The 8,931-nt window shown below is 40.8% G+C and overlaps 4 non-coding genes across 4 annotated transcripts; all 4 read right to left on the reverse strand.

Moving 5' to 3' along the window:
- Positions 1-1,171: 1,171 nt before the first annotated feature.
- TRNAC-GCA (transfer RNA cysteine (anticodon GCA)) lies at positions 1,172-1,243 on the reverse strand. The gene has a single exon. It is a non-coding gene; the product is annotated as a tRNA-Cys (tRNA).
- A 2,091-nt stretch (positions 1,244-3,334) lies between these two features.
- Positions 3,335-3,406, reverse strand: TRNAC-GCA (transfer RNA cysteine (anticodon GCA)). Its single transcript has one exon. It is a non-coding gene; the product is annotated as a tRNA-Cys (tRNA).
- A 2,091-nt stretch (positions 3,407-5,497) lies between these two features.
- On the reverse strand, positions 5,498-5,569 carry TRNAC-GCA (transfer RNA cysteine (anticodon GCA)). Its single transcript has one exon. It is a non-coding gene; the product is annotated as a tRNA-Cys (tRNA).
- Positions 5,570-7,660: 2,091 nt separating this feature from the next.
- Positions 7,661-7,732, reverse strand: TRNAC-GCA (transfer RNA cysteine (anticodon GCA)). Its single transcript has one exon. It is a non-coding gene; the product is annotated as a tRNA-Cys (tRNA).
- Between the last annotated feature and the right edge of the window lie 1,199 nt (positions 7,733-8,931).

The raw sequence follows: 8,931 nt of genomic DNA on the forward strand, positions 1-8,931 counted from the left end.
TCACTATCTCTTCTAATCGATGCAAGTTCACATAGATGTCTTTGAAAATGCAATTTCTGGGTCCCTTGCGTGGTAATGTCTTTAACAATGCTATCTCTTTGTTTTATGGTAAAACAATTTGATATGGTATACCTATTGGGCCAGTCTTACTGTACATTCTGGTAACGGTAAGCTGGTGTAATACTAGTGAAACACACTGGAAACAGTACACGGGCTAGTCACAGTGTACCACCATTTGGGTCCAGTTTTGTCTAGCCGATGTTACTTTACATACTAATTACAGTAAATAGGTGTGCTCCTGGAGAAAGACACAAGTAACCGCATGCAGGCATTTGTTTCTTACACATATTACTATCAATAAACACACATGCTACTGTCCAAACTCAGTTCTAACACTGCAGAGACTTCTGTTACAGTATAAGGACATTTGTGAAAGCATTACGGGCATACAGTGTCCACACACTCACATATTTGCTGCTGTACAGGCACACAGTGTTTCTTCAAGCACAACAAATCAGCTGTGCTGTGGTAAATACAGTGGAATTTAGAAACTTGTGATTTGTTTACCCATGTATTTTTTCTTTGCACCTGCCATTTCTGCTATCTGCTCAATTATTAGAAGCAATGCTTGTTAATAAATCCATGCCGTAAAACATTATCTGTGTGCTGCACACTACAGAATGTAGAAAGATGTATTAAAGTACACAGTATCATGCTGTGTACACAAATTTCAATTTGTCTCTCTGTGCCAATGTACGAACTCTTGTTTTACTCGAATTGATCAATGGTGCAGTTACTGGCCGTGAGTGTGAAAACTGTTAATTTTTGCACAACAGTCTTAAGGATGCACATAAAACTTTGAGCTATTTTGTTTAAATAGTTGTTTTAGTGTGATATACTTTCAATAAATCCCCAAGAATTGTAGAAAGTGATATAGAAAGAAATTGACAGCTTCTTTCACCTGTGAAGGGGGCACCCAGATTCATCCATGGTGTAGTTACTGGGTGTGAGTGTGAAAACTGTTAATTTTCAACAAGAGTCTTAAGGATGCACATAAAAATTTGAGCTATTTTGCTTAATTAGTCGTTTTAGTGTGACATGCTTTCAAAAAATCCCACAGAATTGCAAAAAAGTGATACAGAAAGAAATGTACAGCTTCTTTAAAGTGTTAAGGGGGCACCTGGATTTGAACGAGGGACCTCTTGATCTGCAGTCAAATACTCTACCACTGAGCTATACCCCCTTGATGGGATGTGTGGAACTGGATGGACTAGAAAGTGCTGCTGTGGATCTCATCAGAACGGATTTCTTTTTTATAGGCTGTCTCTATACCACCTGCTGCTTTATTAGTCACAGGGTCTGGGACACAGCCTGACTCATGCCCCTGGCTACAAGCTGCTGGACACACTCAACACACCTTCTGCTTCACTATTCACACCAAAATACATAGCATGACAGCTGGTCCTAGGCCAAGGGTGCCAGCTCACTCTAAAGCTAACTCTTGCTTCACTAGTCACAGGGACTGCTATGGAGACCGGCTGCTGGTCCTTTCACACAACCCTCTTACGGACGCAGATAAAAGCTAAAACTCTTTTTAATTAGTGTTTTTTCTGTGACATACTTTCATGAAAACTCCAGAAATTGAAATAAGTAAAGGATCATTTTTTTTCCCTTGAAAGGAGAAGTGGGAAGCAAGACTTGAACTGGGGACCTCTTGATCTGCAGTCAACTGCTTTACCGCTAAGCTATACCCACCCGCTTTGAGACTTCTCTGCCTTCACACATACCTTAGTACTGTGAGGAGCAGGCTGTGGAGTGTAGAAGTCACATATAATACCATGGACTCTGACTAGCACTGAGTTATACCTACTCTGGGATTCCAGCTGTGGGACTAGCTTACTCTCTTGTCTACTCACTATGCTGGAAGTGAGAGTGAGTCTTACTCTCTTCTGCAATCACTCTGTGCGCTAAATATCAATCTTAGTCTCTTGTCTGCTCACTCTCTGCAGTAAGTGTGCAAAGCTGTCAGTGACTCAGCCAGTCTAAGCCTCCTAGCTCATTTAAAAATCCACTGCCTCAGAGATTGACAGAACACAACTCTAGTGATGAAAGACTTCTTATTAACAGTGCTTTGGTTAGCAGTACCATACAACTCTCACACAGTCACTATCTCTTCTAATCAATGCAAGTTCACATAGATGTCTTTTAAAATGCAATTTCTGGGTCCCTTGCGTGGTAATGTCTTTAACAATCCTATCTCTTTGTTTTATGGTAAAACAATTTGATATGGTATACCTATTGGGCCAGTCTTACTGTACATTCTAGTAACGGTAAGCTGGTGTAATACTAGTGAAACACACTGGAAACAGTTCACGGGCTAGTCACAGTGTACCACCATTTGGGTCTAGTTTTGTCTAGCCGATGTTACTTTACATACTAATTACAGTAAATAGGTGTGCTCCTGGAGAAAGACACAAGTAACAGCATGCAGGCATTTGTTTCTTACACATATTACTATCAGTAAACACACATGCTACTGTCCAAACTCAGTTCTAACACTGCAGAGACTTCTGTTACAGTATAAGGACATTTGTGAAAGCATTACGGGCATACAGTGTCCACACACTCACATATTTGCTGCTGTACAGGCACACAGTGTTTCTTCAAGCACAACAAATCAGCTGTGCTGTGGTAAATACAGTGGAATTTAGAAACTTGTGATTTGTTTACCCATGTATTTTTTCTTTGCACCTGCAATTTCTGCTATATGCTCAATTATTAGAAGCAATGCTTGTTAATAAATCCATGCCGTAAAACATTATCTGTGTGCTGCACACTACAGAATGTAGAAAGATGTATTAAAGTACACAGTATCATGCTGTGTGCACAAATTTCAATTTGTCTCTCTGTGCCAATGTACGAACTCTTGTTTTACTCGAATTGATCAATGGTGCAGTTACTGGCCGTGAGTGTGAAAACTGTTAATTTTTGCACAACAGTCTTAAGGATGCACATAAAACTTTGAGCTATTTTGTTTAAATAGTTGTTTTAGTGTGATATACTTTCAATAAATCCCCAAGAATTGTAGAAAGTGATATAGAAAGAAATTGACAGCTTCTTTCACGTGTGAAGGGGCCACCCAGATTCATCCATGGTGTAGTTACTGGGTGTGAGTGTGAAAACTGTTAATTTTCAACAAGAGTCTCAAGGATACACATAAAAGTTTGAGCTATTTTGCTTAATTAGTCGTTTTAGTGTGACATGCTTTCAAAAAATCCCACAGAATTGCAAAAAAGTGATACAGAAAGAAATGTACAGCTTCTTTAAAGTGCTAAGGGGGCACCTGGATTTGAACCAGGGACCTCTTGATCTGCAGTCAAATGCTCTACCACTGAGGTATACCCCCTTGATGGGATGTGCGGAACTGGACGGACTAGAAAGTGCTGCTGTGGATCTCATCAGAACGGATTTCTCTTTTATAGGCTGTCTCTATACCACCTGCTGCTTTATTAATCACAGGGTCTGGGACACAGCCTGACTCATGCCCCTGGCTACAAGCTGCTGGACACACTCAACACACCTTCTGCTTCACTATTCACATCAAAATACATAGCATGACAGCTGGTCCTAGGCCAAGGGTGCCAGCTCACTCTAAAGCTAACTCTTGCTTCACTAGTCACAGGGACTGCTATGGAGACCGGCGGCTGGTCCTTTCACACAACCCTCTTACGGACGCAGATAAAAGCTAAAACTCTTGTTAATTAGTGTTTTTTCTGTGACATACTTTCATGAAAACTCCAGAAATTGAAATAAGTAAAGGATCATTTTTTTTCCCTTGAAAGGAGAAGTGGGAAGCAAGACTTGAACTGGGGACCTCTTGATCTGCAGTCAACTGCTTTACCGCTAAGCTATACCCACCCGCTTTGCGGCTTCTCTGCCTTCACACATACCTTAGTACTGTGAGGAGCAGGCTGTGGAGTGTAGAAGTCACATATAATACCATGGACTCTGACTAGCACTGAGTTATACCTACTCTGGGATTCCAGCTGTGGGACTAGCTTACTCTCTTGTCTACTCACTATGCTGGAAGTGAGAGTGAGTCTTACTCTCTTCTGCAATCACTCTGTGCGCTAAATATCAATCTTAGTCTCTTGTCTGCTCACTCTCTGCAGTAAGTGTGCAAAGCTGTCAGTGACTCAGCCAGTCTAAGCCTCCTAGCTCATTTAAAAATCCACTGCCTCAGAGATTGACAGAACACAACTCTAGTGATGAAAGACTTCTTATTAACAGTGCTTTGGTTAGCAGTACCATACAACTCTCACACAGTCACTATCTCTTCTAATCAATGCAAGTTCACATAGATGTCTTTTAAAATGCAATTTCTGGGTCCCTTGCGTGGTAATGTCTTTAACAATCCTATCTCTTTGTTTTATGGTAAAACAATTTGATATGGTATACCTATTGGGCCAGTCTTACTGTACATTCTAGTAACGGTAAGCTGGTGTAATACTAGTGAAACACACTGGAAACAGTTCACGGGCTAGTCACAGTGTACCACCATTTGGGTCTAGTTTTGTCTAGCCGATGTTACTTTACATACTAATTACAGTAAATAGGTGTGCTCCTGGAGAAAGACACAAGTAACAGCATGCAGGCATTTGTTTCTTACACATATTACTATCAGTAAACACACATGCTACTGTCCAAACTCAGTTCTAACACTGCAGAGACTTCTGTTACAGTATAAGGACATTTGTGAAAGCATTACGGGCATACAGTGTCCACACACTCACATATTTGCTGCTGTACAGGCACACAGTGTTTCTTCAAGCACAACAAATCAGCTGTGCTGTGGTAAATACAGTGGAATTTAGAAACTTGTGATTTGTTTACCCATGTATTTTTTCTTTGCACCTGCAATTTCTGCTATATGCTCAATTATTAGAAGCAATGCTTGTTAATAAATCCATGCCGTAAAACATTATCTGTGTGCTGCACACTACAGAATGTAGAAAGATGTATTAAAGTACACAGTATCATGCTGTGTGCACAAATTTCAATTTGTCTCTCTGTGCCAATGTACGAACTCTTGTTTTACTCGAATTGATCAATGGTGCAGTTACTGGCCGTGAGTGTGAAAACTGTTAATTTTTGCACAACAGTCTTAAGGATGCACATAAAACTTTGAGCTATTTTGTTTAAATAGTTGTTTTAGTGTGATATACTTTCAATAAATCCCCAAGAATTGTAGAAAGTGATATAGAAAGAAATTGACAGCTTCTTTCACGTGTGAAGGGGCCACCCAGATTCATCCATGGTGTAGTTACTGGGTGTGAGTGTGAAAACTGTTAATTTTCAACAAGAGTCTCAAGGATACACATAAAAGTTTGAGCTATTTTGCTTAATTAGTCGTTTTAGTGTGACATGCTTTCAAAAAATCCCACAGAATTGCAAAAAAGTGATACAGAAAGAAATGTACAGCTTCTTTAAAGTGCTAAGGGGGCACCTGGATTTGAACCAGGGACCTCTTGATCTGCAGTCAAATGCTCTACCACTGAGGTATACCCCCTTGATGGGATGTGCGGAACTGGACGGACTAGAAAGTGCTGCTGTGGATCTCATCAGAACGGATTTCTCTTTTATAGGCTGTCTCTATACCACCTGCTGCTTTATTAATCACAGGGTCTGGGACACAGCCTGACTCATGCCCCTGGCTACAAGCTGCTGGACACACTCAACACACCTTCTGCTTCACTATTCACATCAAAATACATAGCATGACAGCTGGTCCTAGGCCAAGGGTGCCAGCTCACTCTAAAGCTAACTCTTGCTTCACTAGTCACAGGGACTGCTATGGAGACCGGCGGCTGGTCCTTTCACACAACCCTCTTACGGACGCAGATAAAAGCTAAAACTCTTGTTAATTAGTGGTTTTTCTGTGACATACTTTCATGAAAACTCCAGAAATTGAAATAAGTAAAGGATCATTTTTTTTCCCTTGAAAGGAGAAGTGGGAAGCAAGACTTGAACTGGGGACCTCTTGATCTGCAGTCAACTGCTTTACCGCTAAGCTATACCCACCCGCTTTGAGACTTCTCTGCCTTCACACATACCTTAGTACTGTGAGGAGCAGGCTGTGGAGTGTAGAAGTCACATATAATACCATGGACTCTGACTAGCACTGAGTTATACCTACTCTGGGATTCCAGCTGTGGGACTAGCTTACTCTCTTGTCTACTCACTATGCTGGAAGTGAGAGTGAGTCTTACTCTCTTCTGCAATCACTCTGTGCGCTAAATATCAATCTTAGTCTCTTGTCTGCTCACTCTCTGCAGTAAGTGTGCAAAGCTGTCAGTGACTCAGCCAGTCTAAGCCTCCTAGCTCATTTAAAAATCCACTGCCTCAGAGATTGACAGAACACAACTCTAGTGATGAAAGACTTCTTATTAACAGTGCTTTGGTTAGCAGTACCATACAACTCTCACACAGTCACTATCTCTTCTAATCGATGCAAGTTCACATAGATGTCTTTGAAAATGCAATTTCTGGGTCCCTTGCGTGGTAATGTCTTTAACAATGCTATCTCTTTGTTTTATGGTAAAACAATTTGATATGGTATACCTATTGGGCCAGTCTTACTGTACATTCTGGTAACGGTAAGCTGGTGTAATACTAGTGAAACACACTGGAAACAGTACACGGGCTAGTCACAGTGTACCACCATTTGGGTCCAGTTTTGTCTAGCCGATGTTACTTTACATACTAATTACAGTAAATAGGTGTGCTCCTGGAGAAAGACACAAGTAACCGCATGCAGGCATTTGTTTCTTACACATATTACTATCAATAAACACACATGCTACTGTCCAAACTCAGTTCTAACACTGCAGAGACTTCTGTTACAGTATAAGGACATTTGTGAAAGCATTACGGGCATACAGTGTCCACACACTCACATATTTGCTGCTGTACAGGCACACAGTGTTTCTTCAAGCACAACAAATCAGCTGTGCTGTGGTAAATACAGTGGAATTTAGAAACTTGTGATTTGTTTACCCATGTATTTTTTCTTTGCACCTGCCATTTCTGCTATCTGCTCAATTATTAGAAGCAATGCTTGTTAATAAATCCATGCCGTAAAACATTATCTGTGTGCTGCACACTACAGAATGTAGAAAGATGTATTAAAGTACACAGTATCATGCTGTGTACACAAATTTCAATTTGTCTCTCTGTGCCAATGTACGAACTCTTGTTTTACTCGAATTGATCAATGGTGCAGTTACTGGCCGTGAGTGTGAAAACTGTTAATTTTTGCACAACAGTCTTAAGGATGCACATAAAACTTTGAGCTATTTTGTTTAAATAGTTGTTTTAGTGTGATATACTTTCAATAAATCCCCAAGAATTGTAGAAAGTGATATAGAAAGAAATTGACAGCTTCTTTCACCTGTGAAGGGGGCACCCAGATTCATCCATGGTGTAGTTACTGGGTGTGAGTGTGAAAACTGTTAATTTTCAACAAGAGTCTTAAGGATGCACATAAAAATTTGAGCTATTTTGCTTAATTAGTCGTTTTAGTGTGACATGCTTTCAAAAAATCCCACAGAATTGCAAAAAAGTGATACAGAAAGAAATGTACAGCTTCTTTAAAGTGTTAAGGGGGCACCTGGATTTGAACGAGGGACCTCTTGATCTGCAGTCAAATACTCTACCACTGAGCTATACCCCCTTGATGGGATGTGTGGAACTGGATGGACTAGAAAGTGCTGCTGTGGATCTCATCAGAACGGATTTCTTTTTTATAGGCTGTCTCTATACCACCTGCTGCTTTATTAGTCACAGGGTCTGGGACACAGCCTGACTCATGCCCCTGGCTACAAGCTGCTGGACACACTCAACACACCTTCTGCTTCACTATTCACACCAAAATACATAGCATGACAGCTGGTCCTAGGCCAAGGGTGCCAGCTCACTCTAAAGCTAACTCTTGCTTCACTAGTCACAGGGACTGCTATGGAGACCGGCTGCTGGTCCTTTCACACAACCCTCTTACGGACGCAGATAAAAGCTAAAACTCTTTTTAATTAGTGTTTTTTCTGTGACATACTTTCATGAAAACTCCAGAAATTGAAATAAGTAAAGGATCATTTTTTTTTCCTTGAAAGGAGAAGTGGGAAGCAAGACTTGAACTGGGGACCTCTTGATCTGCAGTCAACTGCTTTACCGCTAAGCTATAACCACCGCTTTGCAACTTCTCTGCCTTCACACATACCTTAGTACTGTGAGGAGCAGGCAGTGGAGTGTAGAAGTCACATATAATACCATGGACTCTGACTAGCACTGAGTTATACCTACTCTGGGATTCCAGCTGTGGGACTAGCTTACTCTCTTGTCTACTCACTATGCTGGAAGTGAGAGTGAGTCTTACTCTCTTCTGCAATCACTCTGTGCCCTAAATATCAATCTTAGTCTCTTGTCTGCTCACTCTCTGCAGAAAGTGTGCAAAGCTGTCAGTGACTCAGCCAGTCTAAGCCTCCTAGCTCATTTAAAAATCCACTGCCTCAGAGATTGACAGAACACAACTCTAGTGATGAAAGACTTCTTATTAACAGTGCTTTGGTTAGCAGTACCGTACAACTCTCACACAGTCACTATCTCTTCTAATCGATGCAAGTTCACATAGATGTCTTTTAAAATGCAATTTCTGGGTCCCTTGCGTGGTAATGTCTTTAACAATGCTTTCTCTTTGTTTTATGGTAAAACAATTTAATATGGTATACATATTGGGCCAGTCTTTCAGTACATTCTAGTAACGGTAAGCTGGTGTAATACTAGTGAAACACACTGGAAACAGTACACGGGCTAGTCACAGTGTACCAGCATTTGGGTCCAGTTTTGTCTAGCCGATGCTACCTTACATACTAATTA

Source organism: Pleurodeles waltl, chromosome 4_1 (genome assembly GCF_031143425.1).
Source record: "Pleurodeles waltl isolate 20211129_DDA chromosome 4_1, aPleWal1.hap1.20221129, whole genome shotgun sequence".
Lineage (NCBI taxonomy): Eukaryota > Metazoa > Chordata > Amphibia > Caudata > Salamandridae > Pleurodeles > Pleurodeles waltl.